The sequence below is a fragment of the Gorilla gorilla genome, chromosome 4, assembly GCF_029281585.2.
Source record: "Gorilla gorilla gorilla isolate KB3781 chromosome 4, NHGRI_mGorGor1-v2.1_pri, whole genome shotgun sequence".
In the NCBI taxonomy this organism is placed as follows: Eukaryota; Metazoa; Chordata; class Mammalia; order Primates; family Hominidae; genus Gorilla; species Gorilla gorilla.
In genome coordinates this window covers 112,476,585-112,487,881 of record NC_073228.2, presented here as the reverse complement: position 1 = coordinate 112,487,881, position 11,297 = coordinate 112,476,585, and positions in this window count along the sequence as shown.

Here is an 11,297-nt window from a genome sequence, read left to right as displayed (position 1 = left end):
TGAAAAACACAGCCAAGAACTTCGGGAAGCATACACAAGTATCAACAGCCAAATCGATCAAGCGGAAGAAAGCATATCAGAGATTGAAGATCAACTCAATGAAATAACACAAGAAGGCAAGAGTAGAGAAAAAAGAGTGAAAAGAAATGAACAAAGCCTCCAAGAAATATGAGACTATATATGAAAAGATCAAATCTACGTTTGATTGGTGTACCTGAAAGTGATGGGGAGAATGGAACCAAGGTGGAAAACACACTTCAGGATATTATCCAGGAGAACTTCCCCAACCTAACAAGGCAGGCCAACATTCAAATTCAGGAAATACAGAGAACAACACAAAGATATTCCTCGAGAAGAGCAACCCCAAGACACATAATCGTCAGATTCACCAAAGTTGAAATGAAGGAAAAAATGTTAGGTGCATCCAGAGAGAAAGGCTGTGTTCATAACCCTTAAAGATAGAAACATTTCCCCTCTGTAGGTGGCTCCTAAAACCCTGGACATTTTACATACTGGAGTCAGATTCAAAAATAAACTATTTCCTTATATACCTGCCTCCTTTTTGAAATAACGTTCCTTATTTTTCTTATCACCAGATATGGTTGCTGTTTTTTTCCCTCAATTTGATCATTTGTTTTCCCTCTGGGACATAAAAGTTGTGATGAGGACTGGAAGTGGGATCTATAAACTGAGTAGCACAGAGCCTAGCACTTGACATCCATTCAGTCAGTGCAAAGACAGCTGCATTCTTTCATCAAAAGACCAATACATTTCTATAATACATATGCAAAGAAAGTTTTAACTTTTAAGCCTTTTTTTCACAGCTTGAGAAGACAATATAAACTTTCTTTTTAAATTATAAATAAGAGAAGAACTATAGCTTAAACAGGAAAGACTTTTAAAATCCCACGTAACAAGAATGGTGGTGTAAATAATTACCATGAACACAGTTCTGTGGGTCAAGAGTCTGGGCACAGCAATTGCTCAACTGGGTCTTCTACTCAGGGTTTAGCAGAGCTGAAATCGAGGCATCAGCAGGACAGGGCTCATCTGGAGGCTCTTGAGGAGATTCTGCTTTCCAGCTCATTCAGTTTGTTGGCAGAATTCAGTTTCTTTTTTTTCTTTTTTTTTTTTGAGACGGAGTCTCGCTCTGTCGCCCAGGCTGGAGTGCGGTGGCACGATCTCGGCTCACTGCAAGCTCCGCCTCCCGCGTTCACGCCATTCTCCCGCCTCAGCCTCCTGAGTAACTGGGACTACAGGTGCCCGCTGCCATGCCCGGCTAATTTTTTGTATTTTTAATAGAGATGGGGTTTCACCGTGTTAGCTAGGATGATCTCAATCTCCTGACCTCATGATCTGCCTGCCTCGGCTTCCCAAAGTGTTGGGATTATAGGCGTGAGCCACTGCACCCTGCCAGAATTCAGTTTCTTGAGGTTATAGGACTGAGGTTGCCATTTCCTTGACATGGTTACCTTAATCGTCAAGTTAACAGCAGCACTTTTAATCCTTTTCATCTTGGAATATCTGACTTTATCTTCTACTACCAGCTGGAAAAATATCTCTGCTTTTAAGAGCTCACGTGATTCTATTGGGCCTACTTGGATAAGCCAATATAACCTTCCATTTTAGGTCAGCTGATTAGTAACCTTAATTACACCTGTCAAGTCCATTCCGCCATGTAAAGTAACATATTCACAGGAGTGACTCCAGAGGGAGAAGGTCATGAGGCCCAACATTCTGCCTACCACAGATGGGTTTGGAATATATTTCATAGGTGGAAGTGGAAAGATTTGCTTCAAAAAGTATTTAACATCATATCTAATGAGACATTTATGCCTTATCTAGAAACTTCTTCATTTTTCTTTTCTTTTCTTTTTTTTTTTTTTTGAGACAGGATCTCAGTCTGTTGCCCAGGCTGGAGTAAAGTGGTATGATCATGATCACAGCTCACTGCAGCCTCAACCTGCTGGGCTCAAGCAATTCTCCCATCTCAGCCTCCCAAGTTGCTGGGACCACAGGTACCCATCACCATGCCTGGCTATTTAAAAATTTTTTTGTGTGGAAATAGGGCCTCCTTCTTTTGCCCAGGCTGGCATTGAACTCCTAGGCTCAAGCAATCCTCCCACTTCAGCCTCTCAGAGTATTGGGGTTACAGGCATGAGCCACCACACCTGGCCTAGAAGCTTCTTTGAGGCCCCAATCATTTCCTTGAGTTCTCCCCTTCATCAGTTCACAAATATCCTACTTGAGATCTTTGGGTGTGCAGAAAGAAGAGAAAGACAACTATCACTCAAGAAAAAATTTGAATTTGGGAATAAGAATTGTGGTTTGTGAGGCAAAAAACATGATGAAATGAAGCAGGAATTTGTGAGTGTGGAAGTCACTTTTCCTGTGGCTCTCCTTCTGCCTGGGTGTGCTGGCATGAAGGAAGCAGAAGAAATGAGTAAAGAGAAAAATAATCTGGGACTTGGGGTCATACATGATATGTGAGGAGGAGAAACCAGAAGCATTTCATATTAGAAAAGGTAAAACAGCAAAGAAGATCCAGAAAGCCCTAAGCAGGAAGGGAACAAATAAAGGCAGAGACAATGTTAAGGCCACACAATATCATTGACTAACTAACTTCTTTAGGAAAAAAAATTATTAATATGTGTACATTTTAAAAAGAAACCATTTTCATAGAAGACATAATCTCACTACTTAGAATCAACCCTGCAATTTCCTAATGATAGTCAAGTATTTACCAAGTTCCTTGTCAAGTACGTTATATGCATATATACATACAAACATTGGAGGGAGGGGCTGTTATTATTTTTTATTTTATTTTATTTGTTTTTGAGACGGAGTTTAGCTCTTGTAGCCCAGGCTGGAATGCAGTGGCGTGATCTCGGCTCACTGCAACCTCCACCTCCCGGGTTCGAGTGATTCTCTTGCCTCAGCCTCCCAAGTAGTTTGGATTACAGACACCTGCCACCACGCCTGGCTAATTTTTTTTTTTTTTTTTTTTTTTGTATTTTTAGTAGAGACGGGGTTTTACCATGTTGGGCAGGCTGATTTCAAACACCTGACCTCAGGTGATCTGCCCGTCTTGGCCTTCCAAAGTGCCGGGATTACAAGCATGAGCCACCACGCCCAGCTGAGGCTGTTATTTTTAGGAGGAAATGGCCACATTGAAAACTGAGTGGACAGCTTGATAGGAAAATTTTGCTGAACCAAAGGACCTTTTGGAGTGTTCTGTTTTTTCTCACAAGCCCAGGACCTCTACAAAAAACATCCAAAACAACTATAGAAAATGCACATTTTATTCTACTGTTTCTTCCAGCAGATTTGGATTTTTAGCGAGGAGCAATATCACATTCTTGGTCCAAATTTTAAAACTGCTAGGTCACTGTGTAAGAAACAGATGACTAGGTTTTGCTTTCCATTGCCTTGGACCAGCTAAAACAATTGTGCCCTCTAGCCTATGAAGTCTGTACTGCAAAGCCCATTTCAACAGTGTTTGCTTCAGGTTTATCCTCAGTTTTGGTTCTTGAAATCAAAAGTCATAAAAAATGTGGTAGAGATTCACAAAGACCTCTCCAGTTTTCTCTTTCAGTTGTAAATAACAGAATAACTAAAATGAAAAAAGCTTAAACAGTGAAGACTTTTAAAATCCCACATAACAAGAATTGTGTAATAATGTAATGGTGTAAGTAAAGCAATTAATCTCACTTGGGTGCATAAACTGACTACTGTGAGGTTCATTTACTTCCTTAGCTCTACCAGAAAAACAAATTAGCTATACTACACTTTTGTCTTCATATTTTAAAAACCTTACCTATTATAGGAAAATATTCCCTAAAATGTTGCTAAGTAGGAAGTTATTGATCATTTCCTAATAAAGGCACACGACTAAACTTACACTGATAAAGTCCAGAAGTTGCCTGCTTGACCTTTATTAATCACCTGGCATTTAGGATACTGATTTTTTTAAAGCTACATTTTAGTCAGTTAAAGCCACCTCAGCATCTTTAAAGAATGCTTTGATTTGATCTATTTCTACTTTTTCGTTGAGGAAATCAAGCTGGGAGTTCTGAGAGCACATTCTGTTTGTTTATTTGTTCCTTTTATCCCTTTCTGTCCTCTGCATGCTAGGGCACACCTCACCTTGAAAAGAACTCATCAGCCGCCCTCAAGATGGGAATTGCAATGCCTTCATCTTGAGCCACTTTTAACAGAGTTTCATTTTTTTTCTGCTTTGATTTTGAATAGTGCCTATGTTTGAACACACTAAACACATTTTGGCCAAGTTTCCTTCATAGAGTTGGAATTCAGATTGGTTGTCAGGTTATTTAAAATAACTTTCTATCTGGATTGGATCACCGCTAATTGCTCTGATCAACTGCAGTACATGGTTAAGGTAAAAAAAAAAATATTGAGAAGAGACCCCAGTCAATCTGATCTTACTTTATAGACACAGACAAATGACGAATTTATTTTAGTTAGGGAGACCAAGGAAGGAAGAGGAGACATCATTAAAGAGTAAATGTTTCCAGCAATTAGTTTCCGGGTCATTTAGCCCTAATGATTGATCTTATTTGGATATTTTAAAGGCTACTTGAAAATAAAATGGAAGCAGTTCAGAATACTTCCTTTGTATACAGAAGATTTTGTTCATGGCAACAGCTATGTGTGCCTAAACATTTTGTGTCACACAAACTCCTGCATTTGACATTTCTATCAGAGAGAACAAATAAAAACCATCCTAGAGCTTTCAAACAGTCAAGCCATGTTGGGGCTTTGAAAGATCTTGTCATTTCAGAAGTGAAGAAACAGGGATGCTCTTAAGAGCAAGGGCAGCTTAATGGATTCCCCCAAAGCCCCAAAAGCACCTTCTCATGACTTAATTACTCTAAAAATTTCTATTTTTTACATTGCCTAAAATTTTCATCAATAAGAAATCATTTGATTTATTAATACCAAAACCTCATATGAAGATAGTAAACACCTTTGGGATGGTTAAGGTAATCTCACCATTCACAAATGTATGTATATTATCAGGTGAGATTGATTTAATAAATCTTTGGGACAATAAAGGGTATTTTTCTTAATTAAAAAATACAATGGAAAATTCAGTATCAGTCATGTTTAGGAGTTCTTCCTCTTCTCTAGTGTTATGTAAGAGTCCCAAGCAGCTTGTGCTATCCAAAAACCTTGGGGAGGAGAGCCTGGTATGAGCTCATCATAGTTGCACTGAGATCCTCATTATTTGTACTTATTACATGGCACTCTGCTGATTGTGGCACCTGCCCCTCTGCACCAAAGTCAGCCACTGGGTCCTCTGAGGAGGCTCTAAAGACTGAGGCATTCTGTGCTCAGCAAACAGGCATTCTTGCACCAGTCCCATCAGACATCCTTCTGAGTTTCTGTGTAGGGGAGAGCACAAGTGTCAACTACAAGAACCTACCACCCCTTTACTTCTTCTAGGCTCTGGAAGGCATCCATACTTAGAACTGGGTTCTCTCCTGTCTTTCAATCAACAGAGCCCTCCCTATCCATACAATCCTGCGGTTAGAGAGAGGGAGGGAGAGACAGAGAGACAGAAACACAGAAAGATAGAGACACAGAGAGAGGGACAGAAACTTTCGAAAACAAAGACTTAACCTTCTGAGCAAAGACAGCTTCAGACCTCCAGGATACCTGCCCTTTTGAGAAAAGAAAGATGAAAGCCCCTATTACGGAGAGCTGTTCTGTTCAAGTTATCTATTGCTATGCCATGAAAGGTAGCTGGGCCTGGGGTCATTTTGAAGGCCCTTCCACCATTTATAGCTGGTAGCTGTACTGGGGAGACTCCAGCAGCTAGGGCTGGAACAGTTGAGTTCCTTGGGTATCTCTCCCTCTATGTTGCCCCCCAACATGGTCTCAAGGAAACCTCAGGGCAGCTGGACTTCTTACTGAGTGGCCAAAGGCTCGCAGAGTGAGTAGAGTGAGTATCCCAGGGGCACCAGCCAAGGCTGCCTGGTCTTTTCTAGCCTAGCCAATAAGGGACTCAGTGTCACTTCCAGTGTACTCTATTCATTGAGGCAGTCACGAAGATCCACTCAGTTTCAAGAGGAGGGGCCATGGACTTTACCTCTTGGTGGGAGAAGTGTGAAAGAATTTGTGGACATGTTTTGAAACCACCACAAGAGCATATAAGAAAGAAGGAGGAGGAGGAGGAGGAGGAAGGGAAGGAGGAAGAGGAGGAGGAGGAAGTGAAGGAGGAAGAGGAAGAGGAGGTGGAGGAGAAGAAATTACTTGTTTTTCAGTTAGATTCTTTTTCTCCTCTATGTCCACCCATGACCACCAGGCTGCTGAGAACTATCTCCCTTGCTTGGAAATCCTCTGTAAAGCTCTCCTGCTCTCACTTTTGGTCCCACTGTCCCAAATCCTGATCATCACTCTCTGCCATGTCCCTTTAGACTAAAGGCAGGTTGGGTTCTGTTTCTGATCACTCTCTGCAGTTCTGTGTACCGGCACCTATGGGCAAGTGATACTATTTCAGTCCTGGCCAGACCATGGGGGAAACCAGGTCCCAGCCGGGGGCAAGAAACAGCTCCAGTTTTCTGGGAGGAAGACTGGGAGGTGTTAGAGGCACTGAGGTTTGAAAAAGAGAGCTGTGCATATGCAAATGGCATTCTTTAATTCAGCAGTTCGCTGGGCTTTCTGCTCTGTGGCCAAGAGTTGGAGAAATGTCTCTGTGCTTCATGTCTTTCCTCTTGGAATCCCATGGTTTCCCTCACAGGACACAGAGTACAGACTGACTCTGTTGGTGCTGACGGTAGTTCCATATGGATTCCCTGTGAGCCTCCACTCTCACTTATAAAATGGACAGCCTTGCAGTATTAGGCATCTAAAACTCCTACTGTGATATGGGTCTGGCCCATATCAATTCTGTAGCAGGACTTTTTCTTTAGCAAGATGTATCCTAAGCTCTGACCTACCCACTTACCAAAGAAAAGGAATCATAAACCCACCGTATATTGGATTTTACTTATAATAAGTGAGGGTCTTACCACATTAACACTGATTCAGAATCAACTTGCAGAACAGATTCTTTCTGACACTTCTAGTGAACTGGTTTTTTTTTTGTTTTAACAATTCACAAAATTTTGGCAGATTTTATTCATTTTGGATTTTAAAAATATTATTTTAACAAAATTCCTCCTCAAATAAGTGCTTATTCTTTACACATAATTCAGTGAACTACTTCTTTCAGCCTCAATAGGAAAAAAATCACGAAAGCAGTTCCATTTCTTCTTCTGCATATAATGAATCTTTTCACATTTCTTGTAGTTAATGTCTTAAAAAATAAAAATGAATGACAGCCTGAAACATGCTTCTCATATTCATCTGTGATGTTGTGTGGTTAATAGTCCAGCCTCACATTTGCATGGGACCAGCTGTCAAAGATGGCACTGCAGGGAATCCACTATAATTTTAAAACATGTTGCAAAGTCACATATGTCCATAAATCTACATTCACTAGAACGCTTATGGGGACATATTATCATCAGATTTGAAAATAATCCTTTATTGCTTTCATTTTGAACTTCACCCTTTACTTGACTCAAATTATCTTTATCAGGTAATGAATGAGGGGCTTCATCATGAGTGAAGAAGTTTCCAGGAGCAATCTCATTTGCAAAACTTCTTAAAATTCTTGTCAGAGTCCATTTTGGACATAGGGCAATTTTCTCTGTTCCTTTTAAGAAAAATCTCTTTGACCTAGCTAATATCTCTGATATGTTACAGTTAACATGTGAGGAGAACAATAGTCAGAACCATAAATTCATTTAATAAGTGCAGATTAAGAAATTTGAAATCCACATATTGCCAACCATAAAAATATAGTGTCCTCATCACACACATTGTAAAGATTGGCATACCCTACAAAGCTGTCTCTATCTGCTTAATAAAAACCATCTTTTACTTATATATAAAACATAGCCCTGAAGTTTGTTAAAACGGAAGAAATGGAATTCAAGTCAAATACTTTCTTATTAGTTCCTAAAAAGTCAATGCAGTTACTATTAATTTATTTAATGATTTAAGATTAGAACAATGTAAGTCATAGCCTTTATTCTTGCATATTCCTAAGAATAAGTATAAAATCTTAAATAAGTATTCATTCTCAAAAGAAAGTATAAAATAATATTTAGATGTGATTTAAGCCACCCTGCAGCACCCCCACCCCCATTCCAAACCTTGGAAGAGTTTCCCAATACACAAAAAATGAGGTGACTAAAATTTTCAGACCTCTCTCCAAAATCATCCCACCAAATTAAATAGGTATGTATGTGGGGCAACATAATATTTCATATTTCTCCACAAATATATCCAATACTAAAATGAAAGCTAAATCCCAGCAAGGCATATAATTATCTATATCAGACCCAGCGAAGTATAACATCCCATTAAAATAAAGAGATCTTTTTATTCTGAAGTTAGTTATGGCTCCTTATGTTAAACTTTCATCATATATCTGTGGAAGTAAATATATGAATACATATATAATTATAAATAATTTCTTCACATGCAAAGATCATTTATCTTAAAAAGTGAAAATAAGTTTCTTTTGTAGTTGAAAAAAAAGCTAAGTTAAGGGAACTTGAGTATGTTCCTTAAACCTCTCTGAGCCTCCATCACCTCATCTGCAAAGTGGGCAGAAAAATACTTTCATGTGGGAGAATTAGACAGGATGCAGGAGTAAGTGGTCAGTTTATTATTTCTTTAACTGGGATAGATGGGTCTTTTTCTCCAGTCCTGACCTTGATTAATCTCTGTGTAGAATAAGTTACCAGCACCCTCTTCTCATTGGCTATCTTTCCAACCCAGATCTCCCTCAGAGCCTGCCATTCACCTACCCTGTACCTCAGTACTTGTCCAGTTCTGCCAAGGGGCCCCTAAGGGATGTTAGAGAAAACTCCATGTCTGGAATTGCAGATGTGTGGTTCCAGCGTCAGAGGAGCCCCACCTCAGCCTTACAGATGGCTCAGCATGCTACTGAGTTCACTCACCATCAGGGGCAATTTCACTCACACCCCTCTAGATTTCTACTATCCTCACTCCCCATCTCTTTCTCAGCGGATCTTGCCTCTTGTGACACTAGGAAAATGGAGACCTGGCCGGGCGCGGTAGCTCACGACTGTAATCCCAGCACTTTGGGCGGCCAAGGTGGGTGGATCACGAGGTCAGGAGTTCGAGACCAGCCTGGCCACCCCCTCTCTAATAAAAATACAAAAATTAGCCGGGCGTGGTGGTAGGTGCCTGTAATCCCAGCTACTCGTGAGGCTGAGGCAGAGAATTGCTTGAACCCAGGAGACGGAGGTTGCAGTGAGCCGAGATTGCATCACTGCACTCCAGCCTGGGTGACAGAGTGAGACTCTGTCTCAAAAAAAAAAAAAAGAAAAAAAAAAGAAAAGAAAAATGGAAACCTAAAGGCAGGTGTTCAACTTCTCACCTCCTCCCTGGCTCCCATCCTAGCTCTGTTCTTCATTTCTTTGATTTTATCTGTTCTCTAATCAGTGTTTGATCTTTTCTTCTTCATTGATTTCTCCTCAGCTTATAAATGTAGCCAAGCTCAGCCAATCCAAAAAGAGTTCCCATCAACCCTGCTTTCTTCTCTAGCCATCTTCAACTCTCAATCTTTTTCCTCTTTCACTGTCAGTATTCTTGAGTGTCCTGGACAATCTTCATTTCCATCCCGTATGGGTTTCATTCCAACTATGTTATTGGTGCTGCTATGATTAACAATGAGTGCATTGATGAATTCAATTTCTAGGAATGGAACTAGGCACTGAGGATACAGTGGTGAACAAAGCAGACATAATTTCTGTCTTCATGGAACATAAAATATAGTGGGGTGTCAGTTCTGATCCTTTGAGAAACAGTTCCCAAAGCAGAATTAGATGTGTAAGAGATTTATAGAGGGAAATGCCTGTGAAGAATAAAGGAACTGGAGTAGGCAAGGAGAGCCCTTAGATCACAGTGCAGTGGGGTACCTGTGAAGAGAGAGAAGGAAGGAAGGGTTGGATGGGAAGGGCCACAGGCCACAGTTCAGCTCTAAGAAAATCTCACATGTGCTGATAGAGCATCCTGGAGCAAAAGTTGCCTGTTACTGTTGCTATAGAATGAATGTTTGTCTGCCCTAAGTGCCTATGTTGAAATCCTATAGGCTTCATGCTCTTATAAAAGAGACTCTGGAGAATTTCCTTGCCTGTCTGCCACGTGGGGACACACTGAAACGAGAGCCATCTATGTGCCAAAAAGTGGGCTTGCCAGATACCAAATTTGCTGGAAGCTTGATCTTGGACTCCCAGCCGTCAGAACTGTGAGAAATAACTTTCTGTTGTTGAGAAGCCACCCAGCCTATGGTATTTTGTTATAGAAGCCCAAACAGACTAAGGGAGAAAACTGGCACTGAGAAGTGAGTGTGTTGTAATAAATACCTAAAAATGTGGAAGTGGCTTTGGAATTGGATACTGGGTAGAGGCTGGAAGAGTTTTGAGATGTGTGCTAGACAAAGCCTACATTTCAGTGAGCAGATATTTAAAGGCAATTCTGATGATGGCTCAGAAAGAGAGGAAAGCTGCAGGGAAGGCCTCAATCTTCTCAGAGAAGATTGATCTAAGTGGTCATGAACAGAATGTTGTTAGAAATATGGACAGTAAAGCCCATTCTGATGAAGTCTCAGGTGGAAAAAAGGAACATGTTATTGAACAATGGAGGAAAGGCAATCCTTGTTATAAAGTGGCAAATAACATGGAGACATGTTCATGTCCTAGTGTTTTGTGTTTTGTAGAAGGCACAGCTGGTCCTCAGAGGCTGCACATATAGGCATCCATGCGATCTGGGAGAGGGATCCCGGAGCACCTGTGATGAAGATCTAAACCACCTGCCTGTGCAATTTACTTCTGCCCTCTGGTCTTGCTTCTGGCTGCAGATTTTAAGCAGCACTGGCCAATTTTGCCCCATGGGATGCCATGCTCTATTAATTTTCTCCACAACTCCCTGGAGTCAAGCATCCTTGACTGCCCCTTTGTCTTTGTTGGTCAATACAATAATTGTGGGCTTCTGGCTTTTAGTGGCTAAGCACCACTTCTTGGCTCTATTTGTTCACTTCTTCATTATGAATCTAGCTCTATGAACGCCTCTCTTACCATCGTCCCTGGCCTGCAGAGGAGGCCACCAATGAATATTCGAGCATTGCTGCTGCCCCTCTCACCAGTACATTCCTGATTGTCATAGCGAATGGCATATCCTCTGGGCCTCTCCAT